Source organism: Falco punctatus (genome assembly GCF_963210335.1).
Source record: "Falco punctatus genome assembly, chromosome: 11".
Taxonomy (NCBI): Eukaryota; Metazoa; Chordata; class Aves; order Falconiformes; family Falconidae; genus Falco; species Falco punctatus.
Genome location: NC_137591.1, coordinates 31,721,803 through 31,749,025, shown reverse-complemented (window position 1 = coordinate 31,749,025; position 27,223 = coordinate 31,721,803). Strand labels below are relative to the sequence as shown.

General features: G+C 39.9%; 1 protein-coding gene across 1 annotated transcript in view; it reads right to left on the bottom strand.

Moving 5' to 3' along the window:
• The window catches only part of HMCN1 (hemicentin 1), a 224,581-nt gene that overhangs the window by 182,043 nt on the left and 15,315 nt on the right, over positions 1–27,223 (bottom strand). The window lies entirely within an intron of this gene.

Below are 27,223 nucleotides of genomic sequence, written 5' to 3'. Positions count from 1 at the left end.
CTATGAGTCCCAGAAGTGGCATTTGTTTCCTTTCCACTGACAGCTCCCTCACAAATACGCTGCCTTTTTGCCAAATCTACACAAGCAATGCCTCTAGGCAGCTCACTGCAGCAAGATTCACGAGCGCTTAACTGGATAGCTACTAATCCACCCAGATTTACCCACACTTATCTACACATCGCAGTCCAGTGCCATTGGCTGCCGTTAGCAGTGTCGGCAGGAGTAGAATCACGTTCTGTGCAGATTTCTATCGCCCCTTTGCCTCGTTGCCCTGGCACTGACCGCAAGGAACATGACATTACAAACGCAATGCGTGGTGGGATGCTGGAACACAACAGGAGGTTAATAGCTATAGGAAAGCTGGTTCATGGTTTTGGAAGAAGAAAAAGGAAAATCGTGAGAATATTTCTGCTCTTGTTGCAGGTTTGAGTGTTCAGTAGTTTTTAGGAAGCTGTGGAAGAGAGGGAAACATTACATATTATCTGTGGATCATAAAATTCCACTGAGTTTTACTAGTGTAAAAATGTAAGCATGCTCCAAAGTAATTCAAAAAGCAGATGTGAAGAGGGAGGGAGGAAAAAAGATGAGAACTTTAACTCTTTTACCCTAAACAAAACAGCCTTTTTCATTTTGCATGAGGATAACTTATATCAGTTAAGCAGGAATGTATTATGCAAAACCCTTGTTTTCTGTTTGCTCATCTTTTAAAATTTCTTCAAAATAACGCCACTCTATGTTTAGATAGAAATTAGCTCAGTAACTCATTTGCCTTGATCCCTGTATTTTCCAGTATCACCTTCCATCTGGCCTAGCCCAGCAAGACTGGGATGCACTCAGCTGGCTACTGGAAAAACATGGAACTCTCACCTGGAAATAAAAATTGCTAAATAATGACTGAAGTTACTCTAAAAGAATTACTAAATTTTTTAAATGAAAGCATTTACCATGATTATGGTTTTCACTAAACTGTTTGAGCCTGTTTATACAGCACAGAGCACAAAGCTTTCTTCTTTGGAGAATTTGGATCTGTGGCCATGAAGCCATCAAGCTCCGAAAATCAATGCTACAACCTGACTTGCACTGTTTATATAGGTCAATCAAAAGCATATTTTCTTACAGACACAATGCAGACCCTGAACAAAAAAAAACAAAAAAAAAACCCACTCACTCTCTGAACATGCAGGTGTTTTCAAATCCACTCCGACGATTCACACTTGGTTATTTTAAGCGGTAACCACTCCCTTTGCAAGTCAACACAAATGAAAGGCAAGTGCTAATTTCTCGGTTGCTGCAGCTGGCAGCCAAGCAAGCTAAATGAAGATGCCACTGGTGAACGTGGGAAGTGTGCTTTTAGTGCAATCCCGGGCTTTTGTCGTTCACCAGTGTTGCTGGGTAGAGAAAAAGGGCTCACAGGCTGATCTCATCAGCTGAAGTTTGCTCTCCATTGACGGCATTTTCAGCTGCCCTGTTATCAAAGTTTCCCACTCTGTCTGTGCTAGCAAAGAAGTGAACAGGTAGGGGCATGGTTTCAGTGTTTATTTTACATTTTCCACGGGCTTCCAGTCTCTCTCATTCTTTTGTCAGACTGACACAATACATCTAGACTTCTAATATCATTAAGACTTTTAAACAGCAGCAGTTCTTCTAGATGTTACTACGGTTCACCACTACTGTCACATCAGAGCTGACACTTCAGCCTCTTCAGAGCAAAGTTAAGTTGCTCAGCATATAATATGGAACAATTTTTAAAATTATGAGCTTGTCAAGACTCCAGTAGTACTAAAAAAATCTCATCCAAAAGCTCTACACCATTAAAAATAGCAAGGAAAAAGAATAAATTTTAGCAGACTGTATGAATTAATAACTTAAGTGGCCCAAATTGTCACACAACGCATGTCACTTGTCTGTCTTTAAAAAACAAAAGCATTAGTTATACATCTCTCAGACAGAATACATTATTCTAGCTGAAGCTAGTCTTAAAATAGATTGATATTGCCGTTACAGATTGGATCTGTCTGTTCTGGCGTGGGCTGCTCAGCGCTCCTGCTGCAGTCTCTCTGGCACACCCTCAAGTGCCAGTCTCACGGCTGATGCCCTGCACAGGCAGCAAGGCTCTGGGGTCCAGCCACCCGATGACACCACCAAATCTTCGACTGCCCGTTTTCACCTTTACTTCCACACTTTCCAAACATACCTTTCCAACAAAAGGCCTGCACTAGCAGGCACTAGGTGTCCAGGCACAACCTAGCTGTAAAGCAAGGAAGCACAGTCCTAGAAAAGGAACACCTTAACTACAGACACTTTTAAATAGCGTAAGCAGTTCAGATCTGAAGAAAACATGCTTCTGAGTGCCAACCTCTTCGGTGGGACCTCACTGCCCCACACAAGCCTCAGGCCAGCACGTGATAATGGAATAGCCTCTCTTCCTCAAAAGAAGTCTTTCTGGAAGGCAGCCTCTGGCAACCCCCTTTCTGCTTTAGAACATCTTCTCAAGAGCTTTCTCATTCCAGCTATGAGATTTCCACAACCAACTGCCCGAGAAATCAGAGCAGCTGTTCAGCCCATACAACAGTCTTTTTTAAGAAGAAAGCATGGGTATATAAACTGATGGCTGTGCTACTGCTATTTGGAGCTTCTCATTTATGCCTTACTTCTTGCATCCAAAAAGAAGGCTCAAAACCACAAAAATATGCAATTCTTACTGGCATTCACAAACCAACATGTAATTCCTACAAACATTAATAGTCAGGCTAACTTTCTTGAACACTAGTGCAAAGGAACAAAGATCATAAGCGCATGACTAACTCTTTCAACCACAGTTTGCTGTGCAGGATCAAGGAACCATCTGTTTTTATCAACTGCCTACTGGTATAATCATGGTGAAGGCTGTCACTACATGGAATTTAGGAGACATCCAGGTACAAACATGACTAGTGATTCAGTCTTTCTGCGAAGCTCTTGTTCAGGTGTCTGCAGTACAAAATACATCCAAATGATTAAGACTGGATCGCTTGGGTTTAAATCACTAGTTCTGCCGAAGATTTCTCTTTGTTGCCAGAGGCAAATCTTCAGGGTCTCACTCAAAAAAAACCTCAAGCACATGTGAAAAATCATATCAAAATCAACAGACTATATAGAAAAACATTTATAAATTCTTTCTTAACTACTGAGTTTCTTTGTGCCTAAGGTCTCCAAACTGTGAAGGAGGTGTGTTTCCCATCTCCCATCCTTTCTTTCTTTATCCCTAGAAGAACTCAATATTCTGGGCAGGATTATTTATCATCATATGAAGGCAGATACACTGTACTAGTAGAAGTTCAACTGTAAAGATGTTAATACAAATGTTATGGATTCATTTCAAGTATGATTATGTGGACGAAGACCCCACTGTACCAGCTAAACTGTGTAACAGATAAAACTGTCCAAACATCTAACCTTAATAATAAACCAAATTTAACTAACAGAATAATCTAGATGATATTCCTGATGTCTCTCACATATGATAAAGTACTCTGTAGTTCACAGTATACTTCTACAAAGCTAGCATAATGTCAGGAAATATAAACAAATTTTAATTAATCTCATTCTCCAAAGTCACACACGCTGCATTTACTAAGCTCTTTCAAACACATTATGTTGCTGAGTAACAGTAATGCCTTAAGGCACAACCTTTTTCCTTTTCCTTCTTCAGAGTTTAAAACTGCTTTGAAATATCACCAAAGCATACAATTCTTACTCAATGAATGTCTGAGAGCACCCTATAATTTAAAACCACACTTTAATTGACAAAATGAGTCAAGTAGGAAAAGCACGATGAATTCAGATCCTGTCCCAAGTACAATGAAACTTCAAACAGTGCTCAAAAAAAAATGAAAAACAGCTGAGCTAATAAAAAACAGACCCTGCTTAAACAATCTTTCATCAATTAAGTTTCACCTATGTTGTTACTCTTGGAATTTGGGAAAGTGGGAGGAGACAGTAAGTTCTGAAGAGGAGATATGAAAGGATATTTGGGAAATATGTAGTATTTATCATATTAAAAAAGCAGATAACCAAAGCTGTTACCGAAATCTCGGAATGAAGAACTTATCGACACCAATGTGATGTAGATAAGCAGACACTTCTTTATTGACGGCCGGGTGCGTGAGCGAGTCCTCTCACGATCAACGCACGCCAGGTCCCAAAAACAGATTCCATATATAGAACTTATTCATACATATTCATTAGTTATTCATGCATAATCATAACATTTCCCAAAAATCATTAACATATTCTCCTCCCATATCCGATTCTGCGCAATAAAGCTTAGAAAGGTCCAAAAATGGGTCTGGGGTACGATTTGGGTAGGTGGTATATGAGTCGGTGGTCGCGATCTCCCCCTGCCGGAATTACCTTTTACTAAAGTTCACGGTTTCTTGGCAGGTAACTACAAGCTGTTCCAGTCGACTCTCCCCAGTTCCCATTAATCCTACATTCTGACATCTCAATATACTTTCTTTATACAGAAGACTAGTTAGATACAAAGAAACCTTTCAAACCCTAAATTATTACTTAAGCTTCAACAATGATTCCAACCCATTCTTCTGGCCTTAGTACAAAATGTATAAAGGGTCTCACAACTACTTTTACTAAATAATCATCTTCCTATATTTCTATTCTATAAAATAACTCTATAAAATCAGATAATCAAACCAATAAAATCAATTGATCTCAACTCTTTAACAAATCGACAACATTTCCCCCCTTTGAAAGTGTTGAAAATCATTATTTCAATACTTTCACACTATTTACATGTCATTTGTTTCAACATATTTTGGTGGTGGTGGGCTGTGTCTTGGTGGACTAGTAGGCACTTCTCTCATAATCATACGATTGACAGCAATTCTATTGATAAACTGTTTTTTCAAACATGCATATACTAACATGATCATCAAAAAGACAATCAATAACAAAAACAAAGTTTTGATTATGGATTGTATCCAAGAGCTCAAGTTCCATCCTAATTTATTAAAAATTTTTCCAAGCCAATCTTCCGACATATCCTTTTCAATATTTTCAGTTTCTTTTTCAATTTTTCCCAATAGGTCCAGATCATGTTCCACATCCTGAGTGACATTTGGAATGTGAATACAACAGTGGTCCAGTTTATCCTTGAGATATCCACATACTCCATGTTCTTTAAGTAGGAGCATATCTAGTGCCATTCTATTTTGTAAAGTCATTCTGGAAGTCGCTTGTAATTGCATGTTCAATTCCTTAAACCCCTTTTTAGTAACGTTTGCTAATTTTTCCACTTGACCAGTTAACTTATAAAGCCATGCTCTGTTCCTATATGATGCTATAGGATTTAAAAGTGATTCAAGTGCCCAACCAATTTTCACTCCTGTAGAGGGTTCATTCCAATTATCATCATTTGTCTCAGATCTCTTTGTTCGTTTTAGTTCTAAATTTTCTAGGGATCCTCTAAATGGTGATTTCTTCCAAATCGGACACAATGTTGGCATGCCTAAGGTAATTTGTTTCACTTTACCATCTAATGGTAAATGAGTTGTCCAGGTTCCATCACTCAATGCCCAAATTAAATGTCCGGGACTTCAAATAGTAGATTTACTATAACTAAACAAAGTTCCTTTCCTAACTGTAAAAGTGCTGATTAAATTGAGAGTGTTCTTAAGACCTCGACAAAAACAACCATATTTTAAAACAGTGTCTTAAGAAAAAAATTCTTTGAATTACTAAGTCTGCATTACTGCAATCATACACTTTTTCACATTTCCACCATGGCACTATTTTATCTTCCTTTTCTCTCAATGAAGTTAACCTATCGTTGACCCAGGGTAATACTGAAAAAAAACTTTTCCATCCCAGGTAAAACACCAAAAAGTTCTTGCCATATACTGAAAATGGGAAAATATGGACATAGACCATATAGAGTCCCATTGTTCTACTAATTGGGTACCTTGGCCAGTTTTATTACACTTCCATTTCATGATACTTCTGCTCACATTGGTTTTAAGTTGTTCATCATAAGAACACCATCCCACAGTCTTAAATCTCCCTATTTTGGTAAAAACATGATTTAACAATTTTTCACAATCCGCCAGACTACCTGGAGTTTTCCACTGTTTTCTAGTGACTTTCACTTGCTCGTACCATTGAGTCACTGGCCTCTGTTCACAATAATTGGTTTCATTTTTATGTTCCAGGTTAGTCAAATTCATAGTTAAAATTCCCCATGGAATAGATTCACCTGCTGCCCTTGGTATTGGCAAACAAGCAGTGATCTGCATGACATTTTATAAATTGGCAAATTCTTTAGTCAATCCTACCAACAAATTTTCCTCTGCCATTTGTTTGGGAATGTCAATCACTTGTTCTGTTTCTATTTGTCTTTTGTTCCTGTCCACCAAGCCAACCCATGATCCCACCAACATTACCAACCAAAAAAAATCCAAAACCCAATCATAACCTGATATAAAAAAATTAGACATGTTTCAAAGTCAATTTTTAAGTCTCTGGGTCACAATTAGCAATCTTCCACGGAGTAGATTCTTTCTTCACGGTGCTTTCTTCACTTGAGTATAATATATCCAAGCATCCAATTCTGCAATTTTGATAGCTGTAAAAGTGGTTAGCAGTATCTGGAAAGGTCCTCTCCAGTGCTCCTGCAAAGGTTCAGAGGTCCAAGTCTTCACATAGACATAGTCTCCTAGTTGAAAATCATGCACTGAATTTTTCAGGGGTAAAGGTCTATTCCATATTACTACACTCCAAATCACAGCTAAAATTTTCCTTTAAAAAAAACCAAATAGTTATATACATCCTGCCTTCCTTTTACATATATGTTTGGATTTGGTTCTAGAAACTCATATGGTTTTCCATATAACAATTCATAAGGACTGACTGAGGTTCCACTCTTTGGCTGTACCCTGATTCATAATAATGCCAATGTAAGTGCCTGAGGCCACTTTAGACTGGTTTCTTGACAAATTTTACTTATTTGTCGTTTCAAAGTTTGATTCATCCTCTCCACTTTCCCACTAGACTGTGGTCTCCAAGAGGCATGTAAATCCCAATTAATACCTAATGCTTTGCTAACACTTTGAACTACTTCAGCAACAAAGTGTGGACCTCTGTCAGAAGAAATTCCAATAAAAACTTCAAATCTCGGAATTATTTCCTGTAATAACCACTTCACCATTTCTTTTGCTTGTGTAGTGCAACAGGGAAGGGCTTCTCGCCATCCTGTAAAAGTATCAGCCCCTACTAGAATGTACCGATACCCATTTTGTCTGGGTAATTCTGAAAAATCTACTTGCCAATAATCTCCAGGTTCTACACCAGATTTCAGTCTACCCATTTGAACCTTTTTCTTAATCATTGGATTATTTTTCAAACATATTTCACACTTTGCAGTTATCATTTTAGTTATTCCCAACATTTTAACTGATACCACTTGTTTTCATAAAGATGTTACTAAAGCTTCTGCCCCCCAATGACATTCTTGGTGTTTTACTTAAATTATCTCTCTCATTAAAAGAGGGGGAATTACTACCTGTCCATTAGGAATTTTCCACCATCCAGCTAAGTTTTTCTTAGCACTTAATAACTGACCCAATTTGTCATCTTCCTCTGAATATCTTGGTTTTTCCCTAGAAAGGGTTACTGTTTTAGAAAGAATTATTGCCATTTGCGATGTTTGTCTCTTTGCTACCTTCTTTGCTGTTTTATCAGCTAAATTATTTCCAATTATTATTTTTATATTTCCAATCTAATGTGCTTTACAGTGCATGATTGCTACTTGATCTGTTTTTTGAACTGCTTGCAATAATTGTAAAATTTCTGTTTGATGCTTAATGTTTGATCCTTGAGAGGACAATAACCCTCTCTCTTTCCACAAGGCTCCATGGACATGCACTACCCAAAGGCATATTTTGAATCAGTCCAGATATTTACTTTCTTATCTTTGCTAAGCTCTAAGGCCCGGATTAAAACAATGAGTTTCGCTTTTTGTGCTGATGTGGTACTCGCCAATGTTCCTGCTTCTATAACTCTGGTGTCTGTTGTTACCGCATATCCGGCATATCGGACTCCTTGTTCCATAAAGCTGCTTCCATCAGTATACAATTCCCAGTCTGGTTGCTCCAACGGCACATCTTTCAGATCTTCACGACTGGAATAAACATACTTGATGGTAGCCAAGCAGTCATGTTCCAGTCGTCCTTCTTCCTGTATGGAACTTAAAAACACTGCAGGATTTACCAGGTTAGTTGTCTTTAGAATCACATTATCTTGTTCAGTCAATACCACCTGGTACTTCATCATTCGGCTGGGGGACAGCCAATATCCCCCCTTCTGTTCTAGGACAGTTATCACCATGTGTGGAACATAGACTGTTATTGTTCTTCCCAAAGTCAATTTCCGAGCTTCTTGTATGAGCATCACTGTTGCTGTCACTGCTCGAAGGCAGTTTGGCCACCCTTTACTCACTGTGTCCAGCTGTTTAGAGAAGTATCCGACTGGTCGTTTCCAGCTTCCCATCTTCTGGGTTAGTACTCCCAGTGCCAGGTGTTGCCTTTCATGAACAAACAACTGGAAATCTTTGGTTAAATCCGGCAGTCCCAAAGCAGGTGCAGACATTAAGGCACGTTTCAACTCTACAAAAGCCTTTTGTTGTTGTGGGCCCCATACAAAGGGAGAGTTCTTCTGGGCCTCGTACAGCGGTTTAGCTATTAGCCCATAGTTCATGATCCAAAGGCGACACCACCCAGTCATTCCCAAAAATGCTCTGAGTTCATGAATATTTCTCGGCTCAGGTATACCACAAATAGCTTCTTTGCGATCTTTTCCTAATTGCCATTGTCCTTTTGAAATCTCAAAGCCCAGATATATCACAGTCTGGCAGGCTATCTGGGCTTTCTTCCTGGATACTTTGTATCCATTTAGTCCCAGGAAATTCAAGAGATCATTAGTCACCTGTATACAGGTAAGTCTTTCTTCTGCAGCAATCAATATGTCATCCACATATTGTAATAGTAAATGCCCAGGTCTTGATTTATCCTGTTTCCAGATTTCAAGTTCTTTAGCTAATTGATTTCCAAAAATAGTTGGACTGTTTTTAAATCCTTGGGGGTAATCTAGTCCATGTCAGCTGCATCTTTCGCCCAGTTTGTGGATTTTCCCATTCAAAAGCAAACAGTTTTCTGCTTTCTTTTTCCAAAGGTATACAAAAGAAAGCATCTTTTAGATCAAGCACTGTAAACCATTGATAAGTGTCCCTTAATGCTGTTAACAGTGTATAAGGGTTTGCTACTACAGGATAAATATCCTTAACTATTTGATTTACTGCCCTCAAATCTTGTACCAGTCTATATTCACCCGATGGTTTTCTGACTGGTAAAATAGGAGTATTATACTCAGATTCACATTCTTCTAAAATTTTATACTCCAAAAATTTATCAATCAACTTCTTTAATTCCTGTCTTACTTCCGATTTAATTGGATATTGTTTAATTCTCGCTGTTCCTGCGCCTTCCTTCAAATCTATTTTAACCGGTTCTGCTAGTTTCGATTTGCCAGGAATATCTGTCTCCCATACAGTAGGGATCACTGCCAAGTCCACCTCCGGTGGAATTTCTTGTTTTACCTTTTCTTGTATCATCAAGATTTCTCCCGTTTTTGACTCAGGTATTTTCAAGAAAAGTTCTCCTTCGTCAAAAACAATCTGTGCATTTAATTTAGACAACAAATCTCTTCCTAATAAGGATATTGGACATTCTGGTACATACAAAAATTCATATATAATTATCTTATTTCCAAATTTCAAATCTAGGGGCTATGAAAATGGCCTGTTTTCTTCTTTCCCTGTTGCCCCTATTATATTGGCTGGTTTTGTTCCAATTTTTCCTTTACAGGTATTTAATAAAAAAATGTCACTCCTGTATCCACTCCCAACCTCACAATTTAAACAACATTTTTTTTTTTTCACTTTCTTATTATCAAAAGTTATAGCCATTACCAAATTATCTCTAATAGTTAGCTTACATTCATCCTGCCAATCCTTTCTTTGTCTTAAATTAAAAAAACAAATCCACATCTAACATTTTATTCCATTTCCCTTCTCTTTTACAATACAGCATTAACTGCAAAATAGTGTTATAATTCAGTGTCCCCTTCATGGGCCACTTTTCCTGATCATCCAATATATACAAAGACCACCAATTATTACAATACTCAAATTGTTACAATACTCAATCATCTGGCTTTTCGACAAATCCTCATACAAATCTCCCCAGTGTGTCAACAAACATCCTAATGGAGAATTTTTCGGGATTTTGTCATTTACAGCAAGATTACCCATGCTTTTACTTTTAAACAACCGAGTTAACTTAGTTGCCATGGTATAATTACTCACAGTACAATACACAATTATTCAACTCTGTCACTCCGATCCGCGGATCCACACTCCACACTCGCTTTCGTGCTCAATTGCACGTCTCACCCTTACAGCCACACTCACACTTTCCAACAGTTACTTTAAACAAACATATAACACAATATTATACCTCTTAATTTTCTTCTTAATACACAAACACAAAACCACAAACACAAAAACTTCTTCTAACTTTTTGTTAGAGGCACTACCTTAGAGAACACTATAGCATATAGTTTCTCTTGTTTCCACTTTTGTCCAACCCTGCAATAGCTTTCGCTTATGTCTTACGGGCAGACGCCTAGGCTTCCACTTCCACAAGGATCCTTTTAGTCCAACCCTGCGCAGCTTTCGCCGCGTCTGACAGGCAGACTCCTAGTCCTACCCTGCGCAGGTCTTTCACTGCGTCTGACAGGTAGACTTACTCAGTGGGACTCCAACCCACTGGTGGGACTCTAACCCACTCCTTACCATACATTTATTATAGTGGGACTCCCCCCCACTTTCTCTAGTGCACTTACTTACTTATTTTAGTGGGACTCTCACCCACTTACTACAATTAGAAAAAAAAGAAGTGTCTTACCAAATATCCAGGGAACGTCGCGAAGAGCCTTACGGATCGGGGATCGATGGGTATCCCCGAGAAATCCTCGGTGCCGGCTGGAACCGATCAGGTCCCCGACTCCTCCGGTCTCCTTCAGCGAGGTCCCATCTGGGTCGCCAAAACTGTTACCGAAATCTCGGAATGAAGAACTTATCGACACCAATGTGATGTAGATAAGCAGACACTTCTTTATTGACGGCCGGGTGCGTGAGCGAGTCCTCTCACGATCAACGCACGCCAGGTCCCAAAAACAGATTCCATATATAGAACTTATTCATACATATTCATTAGTTATTCATGCATAATCATAACATTTCCCAAAAATCATTAACATATTCTCCTCCCATATCCGATTCTGCGCAATAAAGCTTAGAAAGGTCCAAAAATGGGTCTGGGGTACGATTTGGGTAGGTGGTATATGAGTCGGTGGTCGCGATCTCCCCCTGCCGGAATTACCTTTTACTAAAGTTCACGGTTTCTTGGCAGGTAACTACAAGCTGTTCCAGTCGACTCTCCCCAGTTCCCATTAATCCTACATTCTGACATCTCAATATACTTTCTTTATACAGAAGACTAGTTAGATACAAAGAAACCTTTCAAACCCTAAATTATTACTTAAGCTTCAACAATGATTCCAACCCATTCTTCTGGCCTTAGTACAAAATGTATAAAGGGTCTCACAACTACTTTTACTAAATAATCATCTTCCTATATTTCTATTCTATAAAATAACTCTATAAAATCAGATAATCAAACCAATAAAATCAATTGATCTCAACTCTTTAACAAATCGACAACAAAGCCAGACTCTGACTTCAGTTATACTGGTGTAAATCCAAACTAACATCAGTGACTGTAATGGAATTGCTCTGGATTTACTCCATGTTAACCGAGATCAAAATTTGTTCAATGAGACAGAATATCAGAGCGGAAAAAATGGGTTTTATATCTGCACAATGGGACATTTCATTGCAAGTAACTAAGAAACTGTTTAACGCTATGTAGCTACAACACAAAAAGGTGAGGTGGGCTTGATTCATCATACAAATATCCACAGCCAAAATTTCTAAAGTTTGAAAGGTTTTATGCACTTTAAATCTGTCTCTAAACAAGCCTTATGCAAATTAAAATTAAATCAAAACATGTTTCACTTATTTACAGCTTCTCTTATCTGCTTGTTTTGTAAAGAGCATGGTTTGAGATGAAACAAGACTCAAAGTAGACACGGAACAGCATCTCAAAAGTTGCTTGCCTCATGCCCTTTACAGAAACAAATTCATCTCCTTATACCACTTGCTAAGTTACAGCTCCAACTCCACGAGCTACCACACACCTCTGCACTGTGGAGTATTGCTGCACCTTCCCTCTGAAAGAAAAAACATGGGTACATATCAGTATAGGTGGCTATGCTGATCCACCAGGTGCTTAAAGACTTGCTTGAGGCAACAAAGCCACCAAATTCTTTAAAATGCAATTTAGCCAACATGTGTTATTTTTGTCTTCATATACCATGGTTCACTTTAGGTAAAGAACAATATTCAATTCCACTTTCAAGGGCAGGGAAAGGGTTGAGTTTTTACAGTAATGACAAGATCTTCGTTTTTCACACCCTAAGCATGAGCAACAGTAATATTTAGAACAAAGCGTGATACACAGAGCAGCCACATTTTTTCCTGCCATTGTCAGCAATCACAGAGACTGTCTAGATTTGTAGACACAGAGATCCCATGTAACTCAATCTTTACAGCTCAATTCAGTTCATTAGCACTAGGGACACTCATTCCCTTCCCACTGCAGCTATGCCAGCTGAACAAACTGCCAGCCCTGCTCTCCAGAACCATCCTAACACAAGTCATCACCTCCTCTGCTTGGCAGCAAAGCAGTTCATGCACACTCTTTTGAACCAAGTCAGCAGGCTCAAAGGGTTTCAGCAGTCTCTACTAACCTGGACCATTTTGGAACGAACCTAGAATTGCAGAGCAGCACTTCTGGCTGGGGATCAGAAAAGACCACAACCTCAAAGAAGAAGGAAGCAGACAGCAGTGCAGAGCAGTAATGTTTTCAACCAATACAGCTACACATTTAAGAAAAATATATGTCCACAGATTCAGCCAACGTTCCAGAGAAAACAGCAGCCAGCTGGTCCAATTCAGACCCAGAACAAAATCTAGAAACGTACTCGCACAGCCAGCAGGCAAAGTGAGAACGACAGGTGTCCTTGTTACCACCCTCATTCATGTGAGGGCAATCATCAGACATACTGAAAGGAGAAAGGGAAAGACTTCTCCATCAATCAGTGATTCAGCATCATTTCTGCAGGATACAGAAACCTATTGGTGCTCAGCACTTCTTTCGGAGAAAGAATTTATTTCCTTTAGCACCAACACATTTCATCACCAGGATCCAGTCTGTATATGCAAGAGACTCCAGACTGCCAAGAAACCTTGAGATAAAGGAGGGGATTACTGAGAAGGGACACTGAACCTCTGAAGGAAAAGGGTCAATGGAAATTTTGAGGAAGGGACGGGCTGAAGGCAGAGACTATGAAGATAAAAAGATGTGGCAGTCCAACAGGTCAGGAAAGAAAGGAAAAGGAATAAACATCTCAGGCACAAGTAAGTGATTAGTAGGTTTGTGGTTAACACAGCCTGTGACTCAGGAGTAAGTCACATTAATTCCCTGCACATTGATCTGGCTTATGTAAAATATAAAAGGAGAAAACATGACCAAAGCAAAACAAAACAAACCAGCTCTTCTGAAATACCCTAAGACATCAGGATGTAGGCTTTTGAGTAATGTGTTGTCAAACCAGTAGACAACAATCCCGGACAAGCACCACTGTCCAAGCACCACGGTATGTCCTCCAAATGCTGCAGGAAAGGAGTCAAAACGTCATCCCAACAGCGCACACCAGGTCTTGCCTCAGCGGTCTAGCAGGGGCGACGCTGGGGCTTGGCTTTGCCCGTGCCACTTGCTAGGGGGCTAGCAGTACCTCTGGTACTCAAACTCTGCTAAAAGACAGTCATTACTGTGTGCACAGTGATGCTAAGATCTCTAATTAAAACCACGCTACTATTATCTTGGTGCTGTACTGTACAAGCTAAGTAACATAAAATGGAAAAGAAGTGCCACAATGCAAAGTGATTTGCCCAAAGACTGGCAGCAATCATAGCCTCCCTGCCGTGGGACAGACTATGACTAGTCTCTCTCATAATGCTCCAGCTATTGCTCTTTTACCTAAAGCCGTGCACTTGCCTAACCATTTCACCTATTTACAATCGCCAAAAATTAGCTCTGACACAGTAGCTGTGAAGTCACAATCTCTTGAGGATTTTAGTAAACAGAAATATAAATGACTACAAGGGCATAAAAGAAACCACAGTATTCCTAGCTGTTCTAAGGGAGAGGACTTGATTTTCCCTGAACAACTTTCCTCCTCTTCTTCTGTTCCTCAATAAATTCTAAGTGCAAAAGCATACTAGTTCAGTGAACTAACTAAGACCTCACTAACTAAACAAAACGCTCTATCCTTTGGAAAACAGACTTAGACATACCACTGTACAGCTTAAGAGAACTCAGGAAATGTTTCAGTGATATTCAGCATCCCCAGAGACACTTAACTTCAGCTCATGAAAATACACTGGTGTCCAAAACATGAAAATTACAATGGCTTCCTGCTTACACCCCCTGCCCCCCAGGCTATGAATCTAATTTAAACAAGACGGCAGGAATCCAGCAGTAACCTATAGTCATAGATTAGAGCTGCTATCCTGAACAAACAGACCAGACATATAAGTGGGAATATAGCAAAACAAGACATTCCTTCATTTTCATTTAATCATAAAAATCCACCCCCACTCATTCCACTTCAGCAGAGCTTTTCCAGTCTGAAGAACTGGGTCCCATTCTGCTTTAGGTTAGACCTCATTGCAGAACAAGCTCTACTGATTGTAATTTATCCTATAAAGTTGATATTGGGAATTTGGCTCTACTATGTATCAGGCTATATAAAATTGTCTTTTAAAGCTGTATTCATATTTTGTAGTCCTATGGCTGGGAAAAAATAACAGCAGAGGAAGGAAGCATTACAGCTCCCATGAAAACTGAAGCACTAAAAGAGAGATAAAGCTCACTCCCTCTCAACTGCAATTCCACGACCAGCCCTGCACAGTGAGGGGGCCAGCTGTCTTCCCCAAGAGCCGGCTCACACAGGCACCTCGAAAGAGTAATTTCAAATTCTCTCTGCACAATGCTCACAAATCCAAGTTTATTTTGGGAGTCCCATTACGTTATGCAGGGGCTCTGAACACTTATGTACATGATTCATTGTACCTAACATCACACACTAACTGTTGTATTACCAAGAGCATATGGTAAGGAAGCCGTTATTCCAGAGTGAACAGATGAGGCTGCTAATAAGGACACGTTACTGAAAATAAATTCAACACTTTCAATTATCTTGTGTTGCATGTGATGTGTGCAGCTTGTTGGCTTGGTGTCTGGGAACATGTCATTTTCAAATATGCATATATTTTACCAGTAATGTTTTGCAGACTGAAATCTGTGGCTAAGTATATTTTAGGTAAAGGGCTACAACTTGTGCAGAACTGGAAAACTGGACATAGTGTCTCTGTGAAAAGAAGTACCAAGGATGCCAAAGAAAATCAAGATGGAAGAGCACACGGGATACAGAACAATGTTAACATATCTTTGTAAATACATACAGCCTGTTTACATTTGTAATACACATTATTAATGTGCATCACAACCCCCATTTGTGGCTTATCCCCACAGCCGTTATCAGCTGCCAGTATTACCACTGTAGCTTACACAGGTGTCTGCTGAACACCCAAGGTTAAAACGCTGATGATAACCTGTGGTAAGGGCAAATGAGGAGTAAGACATTCTAATTAGCCACATTATTAGACATCCACCAACACCGTCCACGAAGTGGATTTGCAGAAACCTCTCGGTTTACATTGGAGCTACCTGCACAGGTTGCCTCCGAGCGCTACTCTATTTTAGCTCAAAAATGCCCTACCCAGGGAAGTTCTTCAGCAGGGCTAAAGGTCTGGGGTTAGAACAGAGCCAGGGAGGACATCACCGTGTGGACACAACCTATTCCCCCATGTGAGCTAGGCTGATCTGAGCACTCAGTATCCATATGGCAGGATGAAAAACAGTATGAAACAAATCTCAGGGACTATTGTTTGGACAGTCATCCCCAGAGCAGGAAAAAGTTAGAAAGCAGAAAGCCTCTTGCTTGACTTCATACCTCCCAAAATCAGGGCTTCACCTGAACTAACTTTTTCTCCCTCTGCAGCCAGTGAAAGCAAATGAGACCTCCAAAGAGTATTTAAAAGTTTACAAGTGATTAATTGCTCCATAGAGTTGCCAGTTTCTTCTCGTGAATTACAGAAAGAGCCTTTGGGTAGCCAGTGTCTCAGCTGACATTCTTCAGTTAAGTGAACTATATTGAAATGGGATTAATCCTATCCTCAGTGTCATGACTTTATGTGTCTTGACATAACGTGATCCCATTCAAGTACTTCAGGAACATGAAGTCATCGTGCTTCTCCTCTGGCAAGAAAAGGGAAAAGCTCAGCTCGCACCTACAGTTACCAAAGAACAGGTTGCACATGTTCTTCAAAAGGCAACAAGAGAAATTTAACCGCAGACCATAAGGGAATATTCGTGACCCTAAACCACTCTGATCCCACTTAAAAATACAACATTGCAAACTACCCCCATACAAAATGCAAATGTTGGACTCAAAGTTGACAAACAACAACTGCATAGCATGAATTCACAATAGGCATAACTGAAAGATCTCATAAATCAGAGCTGAGAGCAACACACCTAAAACAGGAAATCCTAAACTCTGGCAATGACTATAAAAAACTAATTATACTCAACAATGTAATTGAGGGGTAAAACACATTCTCCCTGGCAGTAGTAAAGAAAGCATATGAAGCAGCCAGCTCAGAGCACATTTCATTAAAACCATCCTATTTCTTCTAACAAAACTGTTGATTATCAAGGCATGGTGAGCCGATCAAGTAACACCATCAGTCTCTTTCAACAGAGAAATTGTTTTGCCATTTGCAAACTGAAAAACATATGTTCTCAATTTTTTTTCTGATGTATGCTTCTCCTTCAAAACCAAAGTCCACGGCATGTGCCAAAAATCAAATAATTGATTGGAAAATATATAACAACTGGCATCTGAGGGTTTTCTCAGTCTAAAGGGTTCCTCCTGTCATTCTTTAGGCCACGTTCAAAATCCATTAACTAAATGGAATATCTGCTCCTCTTCCATACCCCTTAATCCAGCTTATCCAGATCCTCTGCTGACTGAACTGAATCCACTCTAGCATGAATTCCAAGAAAGCCTCCAATACACACAAAGAAACTGTAAAGCACAAGTCTGAAAGACTAGAGACATGTACCTCAAGCCCACGCAGCGTAACAGAAACAACTCTGAGGTTCCCAGCAAGTTGGTATGGCAGGATGAAGAATGTCACTGACACATAACAAAGCACCAACCCAATATAAACTCATTCATAAGAAAAGTTCAAGCACAATTTGTAGCAACAAATGGAGTCCCATCACTACATGGCCCGCTACACAGGACAAGTACCGTTTACCCTCCTGCAGTTAACACACGCCCAGCTCTGTATCATGCAATATAGAGCTTTCAAAAGGCATGTGAGCATGTCCTTGTGCCCGATCCAAATCCCATGGGACTCCTGCATGGTAGCGCAGCATACGAAGCAAGGATTAAGGATCACAGAGTCTTCAGTTCTTGGGACTGTTTTTTTTCTCCTTCATTCTTCTCTGAGAACTTAAGCTCCCCCCTTCAGCAAAGGCATTTGCCATTAAATCCCCACCACAGAAAGCATTGTTTTTCATAGTTTTCTTCTAGCTTTGCCACTTTAAAAGAGCAAGGTTGGCATTTCAAGAGGCAAGTATTCTCTGGTTAATCTCCTTGTCAACTTCCCTCTGTACACATCACTGACAACTCATCTTATAATGAGCACTACTGCCTCAGTTAAAGTGAGATAAGAGATGTATATAATATTTATGCCTCCTTATTTATTTCATTACTGTGCATTCTCAGACAATAACTGTTTTCTCCAGATGAGAAACAGACAGAATATATTAATCTCAGGGAAGGGCAGCTTAGACATAGCTTAAAAGCACTTGAGGATCTGCATCAAACACCTGTTTTTTAGAACTCATTAGAAATTTGTTTTGTGGGCATCTAAACCAATTCAGTAGATGCATACCTCATCAGAAAAATTTCTTTTCTTTCCATACTATAGAGCTCCCACGAAAACTCATAGCCAATGTGGCCTACTGCTAAACAATTCTTGCCATGAATAGGATTAACCTGGCTTCTACACATGACTGTGTGGAAACACAAACTACTGCAACTTTTGAGAAATATATTTTCAAGTAGGGTAAAGAAGAGGGGAAGGAGAATGGGGGAAATAAGACGACTATGAATTCACCTCTTACACTGTTGGTATCTACCTTGTCCCCAGTGCTCCCAGTTATCAGACATTGCTATCTTTGATGAGAGCAAGTATCTCCCTCCTTGTGAAGCTGGGAATGAAAGCACAGCCCTCAGCTGCCCAGGCAGGCAGAGAATACAGCCTTGGCAAATCCTCCTTCCACTCTGTGTTTCAGAGGGATTAAACCATATTCACTGCTTGGGTGATTGAGGACATGATGAAACATGCTGTACAGCCACTTTTTACCCAGGGCAAGGGTTCACTGGTTTTCCAGTTTAACTGGCACCACCTTGACCACTTTCTAATCTGGTTCAGTATTGTGTGATATTTACTTTGAGATCAATTGGCAAACAGTTAAAGTAGCAGAAATACTGGGGCAGCAACCTCTAATGAGAGGGCAGGGACAAATCTTTTCGTGCAGGACAGCAGCAGCTGAAAGACCAGCCCGAGCTTCATACTGTCACTGTGTGGCTTTGTGCTGCTCTTCAAGTGTGTAGGCATACATCACAAAATACCCTTCGACACTGATGTCCCCAAGAACAGTGATGAGTGGCTTCTCAACAGGTTCCATTCACTGCAGGTGATCTAAAGACACAACTATATCTGGAGCAGAAATTACAGAACCTACCCATCACCCTTCGCTTCTTAGCAAGGTGTGTGATCCTGCAGCAAAGTCTACATTTTTGCTATCTACTATTCTTCAGAAAATAAACCAGTAGTAAGTGGTATGAAGGAAGACCTATTATACTGGGAAGTGAAAGAGTTTTTCAGGTGCACGGAGGGGTAATAGTAATGTAAAAACTCTAAGGCAACCAATAGAAAGCTCACACATGAAAAACCACTGTATTTGGGAGAGAATTTAAAACTCGGTACTATTTACTACATTTTTGTATACCTAATGGTTGAGTTTGCAATGGCACTGTAATATAGTGACTACTATTTGGGACATAACAGCTGAAGTATCTTCTATGTAAATTCCAGAAGCTATAGAGAACAGGCATATACTGCTAAACAGTAAGCCTTGTGCTAAACGACATCAGTAATAATTATTGGGAAAGAAAACATTGGGATGCATTACTAACGAGTTACAGAGCTTTTCACATAATTGTCACCACTTGGAGCTGGGGATAGCAAAGCAAACCAGAACAAGCAGCTTCTGTGTAAGTTCAGTAGGGAACAGTTTCAAATGTAACGTGAAAAATAATTCATATTGCAAAGCAGAAGAGAACGACATATTTAACGCAGTCACTTTTTTCCTATTGAAAAGAAAATCTTAATTATAACTTCAAGTAAAAACAGAGATAAGAATACTTCCCCTTGCAAAAAAGGTAAATTTTCACCCTGATTATTGAATCATTATGCGTATCTTCAAGGCTGGACAGGTAGAATTAAGACAATAAAAATATAAGTTGTAACTGATGTTATAGTAGGCTTTTGGATGAGGTTGCAATATTTTGGCTGTCTCACAGATTTTGGAGCTTCTGGCACTGGCAATACTGTCTTCTGTAATCCATATAAACAGCGCCTTTTAGAGGAACCTGGGAAAAATCTTCCCGGAGGAACAAGGAAAAAAAGCCACGTGATCACACAGAATTGATTTTATAGATACCATGTCTCCATTAAGGATGACAACAAGGTTTCAAAATACTCATTTCACATACAGTCAGTACGGTTATCACAGAAGTCTCAGAGATGAAAAATACCTGTAAGTGCTTTGGACTTTATCCTTAACAACTCCAAACTGTTCACTATTACATACTATTGGTGACTGACATTCAACACGACAGGAACAATAAAATTTAGTAGTAGTGACAATACAGAAGCAGTATTAGTGCTTTAAAGAAACAGAGCATTTCCTGCTGAAAATGTCAACAGTGAAATAATATTTTGTCACAACAACCCCACGCAACACTACAGGCTTGGGGCAGAGCGGCTGGGAAGCTGCCCGGTGGGAAAGGACCTGGGGGTGCTGGTTGACGGCCGGCTGAACACGAGCCAGCAGTGTGCCCAGGTGGCCAAGGCGGCCAACAGCACCCTGGCTTGTATCAGACACAGTGTGGCCAGCAGAACTAGGGCAGCAAATGTCCCCCCTATACTCGTCACTGGTGAGGCTGCACCTCCAATCCTGTGTTCAGTTTTGGGCCCCTCACTTCAGGAGGGATGTAGAGGTGCTGCAGCGTGTCCAGAGATGGGCAACGGAGCTGGGGGAGGGTGTAGAGAACAAGTCTGATGAGGAGCAGCTGAGGGAGCTGGGGGTGTTTAGTCCAGAGAGAAGGCAGCTCGGGGGGGGGACCTTATCACTTTCTACAACTACCTGAAAGGAGGTTGTAGGCAGGCGGGGGTCAGTCTCTCCTCCCAGATAACAAGTGACAGGACAAGAGGAAACAGCCTCAACTTGCACCAGGGGAGGTTTAGATGGGATATTAAAAAAAAATGTCTTCACTGAAAGGTTGGTCAAGCCTTGGAACAGGCTGCCCAGGGAGGTGGTGGAAGCACCATCCCTGGAGATGTTTAAAAAACACACAGATGTGGTGCTTAGAGACGTGGTTTAGTGAGGACTTGGCAGTCCTGGGTTAACAGTTGGACCTAAAGATCTCAAAGGTCTTTTCCAACCTAAATGATTCTATGAGTAAGTAACAGTAACACTTCAACAGTTACAGCACAAATGGGCAAATTTAATAGTTATTCTGGTTATCATTTGCCTTCAGGCATACCAAGGCAGCACTGAAAACTTGTAAATTTACACTGTGTCTCCTAAACTCTGAAAGAAAAACTCAAAATTTGGACACACGCTCATTATTGCTGTTGCTATACATCTAAGGAAGTCCAAAATAAACCAAATAAAAACTCAAGGTTGTGTAAGGTGTGGTGTTTTGTGTTTGGTGGTTGGTTTTTTGGTGGTGGTTTTTTTTTTCAGATAGGATGTTCAGAAATTTCTGAGGCCACCAAAGAACACAACTCAAAGATTAGCCATGACAACATTAACCCAATATTCTATGATGCATCAGTAGAGCTACTGCACCAGAACAGAGAGACCAGACTTGTTAAATAAGCACATTTTTTTCCCACTTTGGATTTTGGGAATAATATGAAACCCACTAAACTCTCAAAATATGATGACTATTTCAATCAAGCGGATCGAATAATTTTCTTTGCCTCTAACCTTACTCTCACCCAACAGAGTTGGGGCAACTCTTCTCTTTCCTATAAAAACTATGGGATTTTGATAGTGTTTGCAAAACATTTGCCCACAGGAACTTCATTGGCAAGGAGTTTATTCCCCCTTGCCAACCTAGTAATTTGTCTAGTTGAAATATTAAATAGCTTTTATACAGTTTTACCTACCGAGGGGGCAAGGAGACCTGAATGTGGACAGAAGAGCTACTGCCCAAAGGCAAGCAGACCTACCCAGATTCTACCAAGTCCTCCATTCCTGATGGGCAGAGACTCCCATTTCCATCTCACTGCATAGTTTGCAGAACAAAACAGATGAATGTGAAGTCTGTCTAGGACATACACAGCAGCAACCCACTGAATTTTCTCTTTCTAAAGCAAAAGATATACTGTAAAACACTGGCAATATCTCTCCCCTGACTCTTCTCTAATCCCTCTATTTCCATTCACAGTGTACTCAAAACTCAATTAAAAACCACTGTACTACACCCGCAGAGTGCTGAATGTCATGCACTAAGGAAGTTTATACCACGCCACAGCATGGCTTGTAACATGCCAACCTCAAGTGCGTGCCATTACTTACCCACAAACACAATGACACAACAGGTCTATGTGACCCCCAGAATGAGAAGGGCACACCACAGGAGCATCCAGACTTTTCCCGTGCTGCCCCTATCCCTTGTACGAACACCACTTCTGTGGTGCTGGCAAACCTGGGTACAAGTGCAAAATACTGCATTTTCCTTAAAATTGTCCTTCCTGCTTTGAAAACTCCTGCCATAGTTTCTCCATAGACATGTTCCTGTTCTTTAGTAAAATTAATACCAAGTCTTGAAGCATTTCTTTCCCCATGCAAAGGAAGCAGAGGGAATCCCAAAGACAACGACCTTCTTTGGGCTATACCAGAAAGACCATTCAACTTCTCCCAAATGGGAAAAGATTTCAGACAATTGATTTATATACGTTCAGCCTCTGCCTGAATAAGAGACACCCATAAATCTGAGAGTAAACCCTGAGGCCAAAGACCTCAAGTGACAGGAGAATGCAAAAGGCACTTGCAGGGCAACATGTTGGAGAACAGCCAGCAGAAGAGGCTGGTGTGAGAACCCTGCTGAGCGGTGAAGAGTCAGTGATACTGTTTACCTGTAGATACGGAAATGACAAAAGCGGTGGGTTTTGGGTGGTTTTGGTTATGGGAAGGCTGGCCATGCAGCCACTGCAGTTGAATTAACAGGAAGAATTTCAGCTGAGCAGGGGTGAAAGTCTTATTGTTATACTCTGAGGACAATTTATTTTCCATCATTCACAACTGTCTTTTTCAAGGCAGATATTAACACATAAAGGAAAGCTTATACTTCTCTATTTCCAAAAACAGCTTTCCATCTTTCTTTATTATCCATGTATATAAGCACAATTATTTTTATATCAGGAAATATGAAAAATTTTAATTCCATTAATAGCCTTATTTCTTATGTTCCTCCTCTGGAAAAAAACACATTATTTCTTCTTCATTGTCACTTCTAAAAATAAAAAAAACCCAAAACTATCAAACCTGCAAAAACCAAAGTTCTCATATGACCTTGGGAACTTCTTCCACTAGTACAAGACTCAGCAGTCTATCTGTTGTTACGGATATAGCATTGCCAGACTATTAAGTAAAGGAGAGCCCAGGTTATAAAGTTAAACGTAATTATGTACCTTTACTTCATAATATAATCAGAGCTTTACTCTCAAAAAAAAAAAGGAGTGGGATCAAGGAAAAAAAATAATTAATATTGTATTTCTAGTTACCCTATGCATTTGCTATGTGACCCTAGGTCAGATGACTGAAGTTCACCACTATTTTCCCATCTGAGCAAAGCAGTATTAAAGTTCTCCTCTTTCCTCACACAGGCAATACACTGTATCTGATATGTAAGAAAAAGGATTTAGGAAACACTCACATCAGAGGTTTGTAGACATGCAGAGTATTAACAGGCAAACATCATCCTGTGCACTAGGAAGCCCAGAGGTTATACGCTCCCTTCGTTTTTCTTGTAATTAAAATTAATTACTTGAGTTTGGTCTATAAAAGTCATTCACAATGAAGGAATGCTTCATTAAATCATGCAGAGTCAGAGCTATTTCTAGTATAACTCCATTAGCTTTACAGAAAAATACTAGGGATGAATTTGTCATTTTAGGCTTATTTTCCATTCCAAAATTCCTTAATGGCATAACGAAAAAATGGAAAAGCTGGCCACAGATGTTAAATAAAGACATTCTGAGTCCAAACCCGTTTCCACAGGATACAATGGGAGTTAGTAGATCAGGACCCACAACACGCAACTACAAAAGCATTTGCTGATCTTAAGCTTTAGCTCAAATTCAAAATTTTCATGCCAAGACTCCTTCATCTTGGACTTCCCCCCCCCCCCCATTTTTCCATTGAACACAAGTCTGGCAAGAGATTTCTTTGTCAACAGCCTTTTCCACTACGTACAAAACTCCTGTGATCATGTTTAGGTATTTAAACAAAAGAACCCAACACCACAATAAAAAAGAATCCTATAATGTGTTAAAAGCATTGCACAAGAAGCAGAATCCAAAACAAAAGGCTTTTTCAAAATAGAGAACCCAGCATACCCCCAGATGGTACAGCAGCATCAGAATATGAAACCCATTACAAATTTTTGCTGTAGGCTATAATTCTAGGCAAAAACCCTCAGGTTTAATAATAAAAGATATACTTGTTAATTATTACTGTTTTACCAAAATACCATAGTCTGAGCAAAATCCCATTGCAATAGTCATAACGCTACATTTAAATCTACCACAATACGTTGGTATATTACAACACAGCATTAATGTGCAGCATTTTGGTAACAATGTAGTCCAGTAAAATACAGGAGGATTTTTAAATAACACCAATTATTTGTAACTCAGCTGTACCCTGGGTGGTGTCAAGTACCCTTCCAGGACAGATTCTTGTATGGTTTTGTTGAATACACACTCCTTGTCAACAACTCTTTCTTTATGGTGCTTAGGAAGCACTTCAGCCGTTTCACTGATCAGTACAAATCAAGCAGTACTGGAGAGTGAATCACTGGGGCACTGTTCAGGATACACCATGCAACACTAGGAAAACAATGGAGTGAAAAGCCAAAACCACGCAAACTTTAAATTGTAATTCACTATCAATAAAGAGTGCATCTGGATCAGGACGGCTTTACAGGAAGAGAAGCTCCTTGGATCTAAGGTCCTACTATATGTTGCACTCCTTCTAGAGTCCCACTTGCCTCATGGAGCACAGTACCTCACAAAAATATCAACAAAATTTTCTGTGGGGCAGCTACATAGGAATATTTTTTTGAAGAAGAAGAAGAAAAATTATCAGTTGAGCGATAACCAGACAACTGGGGGGACAGGGGTGGAATAAGCTCATGCTTATCAATTTAGTTGAGCAGTCTTCAGAAAGAACAACACTAGGCAAATGAACTGGACACTGTGAAATAGAAGCCAAGCAGTGTTTTTTATTAGATTTTTGAGAAAAGTTACTTCTCTCTAGATTCAAAACAAGATGTTGAAGAACTGGTCACAACAACATTTCTTGCATTTCCTTTTCAAGTGCCTAAGCTTGGTCATCACCAGATGTAAAATACCACCTTACCAGCAGTCTGAACTGCTATGTCCTTAAAATTCAGGGCAGCGGACTGCGGTGTGTCCTTCTAACTCAAAGGCAGAGATAGAGAAATCGTTTTCAGGAACCAAGACGAAATTGAAAGTGGAGAATGTATAATTTTAAACAGCTTTATGACCTCACAAGTTATCCATCATGCTAAAAAGTAAAGTCCCCTCTGCCTGTGCAGGGAAGTTGGACTTCCATAAAGAGACATGTAACAGGATACATCAATATATGTTTGCCAGCAGTTCTTTGTTGTGTAGGTCAGCCCTCCGCAGGTTTAAGTTTCAGTTACTCTACTGAATGAAATCTAACATTTGCCAAGGAAGGGTTGTTGAATGAGAGGGAATGGGGGAGGAGGCAGGGAAGCAAGAATTCTACATGGGGAAAAAAACATGAATTGAGCAGAGGAAGGTGGCAGCGGATTTGTTGCTAGTGAGGTACATACAGATCAAGAAGGTGGTGACACAGCAAAGGATGATTAAAAGAATCAGTCTGTAACAGAAACAAAGATCCTGGAGAGTCAGTGGAAGCAAGAGGGTCGGGAGATGGAAGAAAAGGAATGAAAAGGAGAAAACGTGCAGAAGAAAAACTGAATGAGGAAGAGAAAACATGCGGGATGAGAGAGACAAAAGCAGCTATTGAAACAAAGGAAAAGCAGCCTGTGATGAAAGCTAAGCATTGGAACTACCCATAATACAAAAGTTGGAACTTCTTTCTACCAAGGATGTACAAGATCAAAGGACCATCCACACAAACCTGCAAACTAAAAGTGCACCACACAAGATCACCTTCTTGCTTTCACAGTTAGTAGAAATACCCAAGCCCTCTGAAAAAGAGAACTATAAATTCTTACAGTGAACCACTTTGAGTAGAAAGGGAAGATGTATGAAGTGTGATTATGGAAAAAAATTAAAACAAAATACTACCAAGCCATCATGTTGATTTTCTGCCCCACCCAAGAAAAAAAAGCTCCAAGGAGAATGATTAGCTTGTTTTTCCAAAAGGGTACCAAATTATTCTAGGCTCTACACTTAATCAAAATCTCTTCCTTCTTGCTTACTTCCATGGTATGACGCTTTTTAAGTCCCACATATGTTTGTTCAATAGAGTAACAGAAAGGTAACGAGAGGGGGAAAACCAAAGGTGAAAACAGTAAGGTGCATCAACAGATCCTTTTGTGATAGGACACGGACATCACAATGATGGACTCTTTACAAGAAAAAAAAAAACCCACACCCCACAACCCTATACAAGCTTACAGATAACAAACCAGCAAAATTTGTAAAGACAAGTTTTTCTCTCATTTTCCAAGCATTTGGTTTAAGGTGTTTGTAACAACAGCAAACACGTATCTTGTAAGCAGAAGTATCTATGACTGGGGGAAAATAGACGGGGCATTTGCCTTCACTTGATAACATCCCTTCAAAAATTGAACTGTTCAGAACTGACTTCCAGAAAATCATATTCTGAGATATGCCATGGCAACGAGAACCATAAAGGAAATTTTCAATGGCTTTTCTCCACTCTTTGGGGCTTTTTTCTGATTTTTTTTTTTTTAACAGGAGTTTTTACCACATAGTGCAGCACGCATCACCAGCCTGGGGCATCCTGTCCGGTCCCCACTTCCTCTTCAAGTCACCAGAAGATACTTGTCAAGGACTTAAGAGGAAGAAAGCCAGAGAAGAGGGATAGGAAGGGAATAGAAAACAGATGCTGAGAGGAACGCACACTATACAGCAGTCTTTTGTGGGGGAAAAAAAAGGTAAAATGAGCGAAAGGACCCAAACTAAAAAACGCATCATGTAAAAGCTTCTGGATAATTTCAGTGCAAA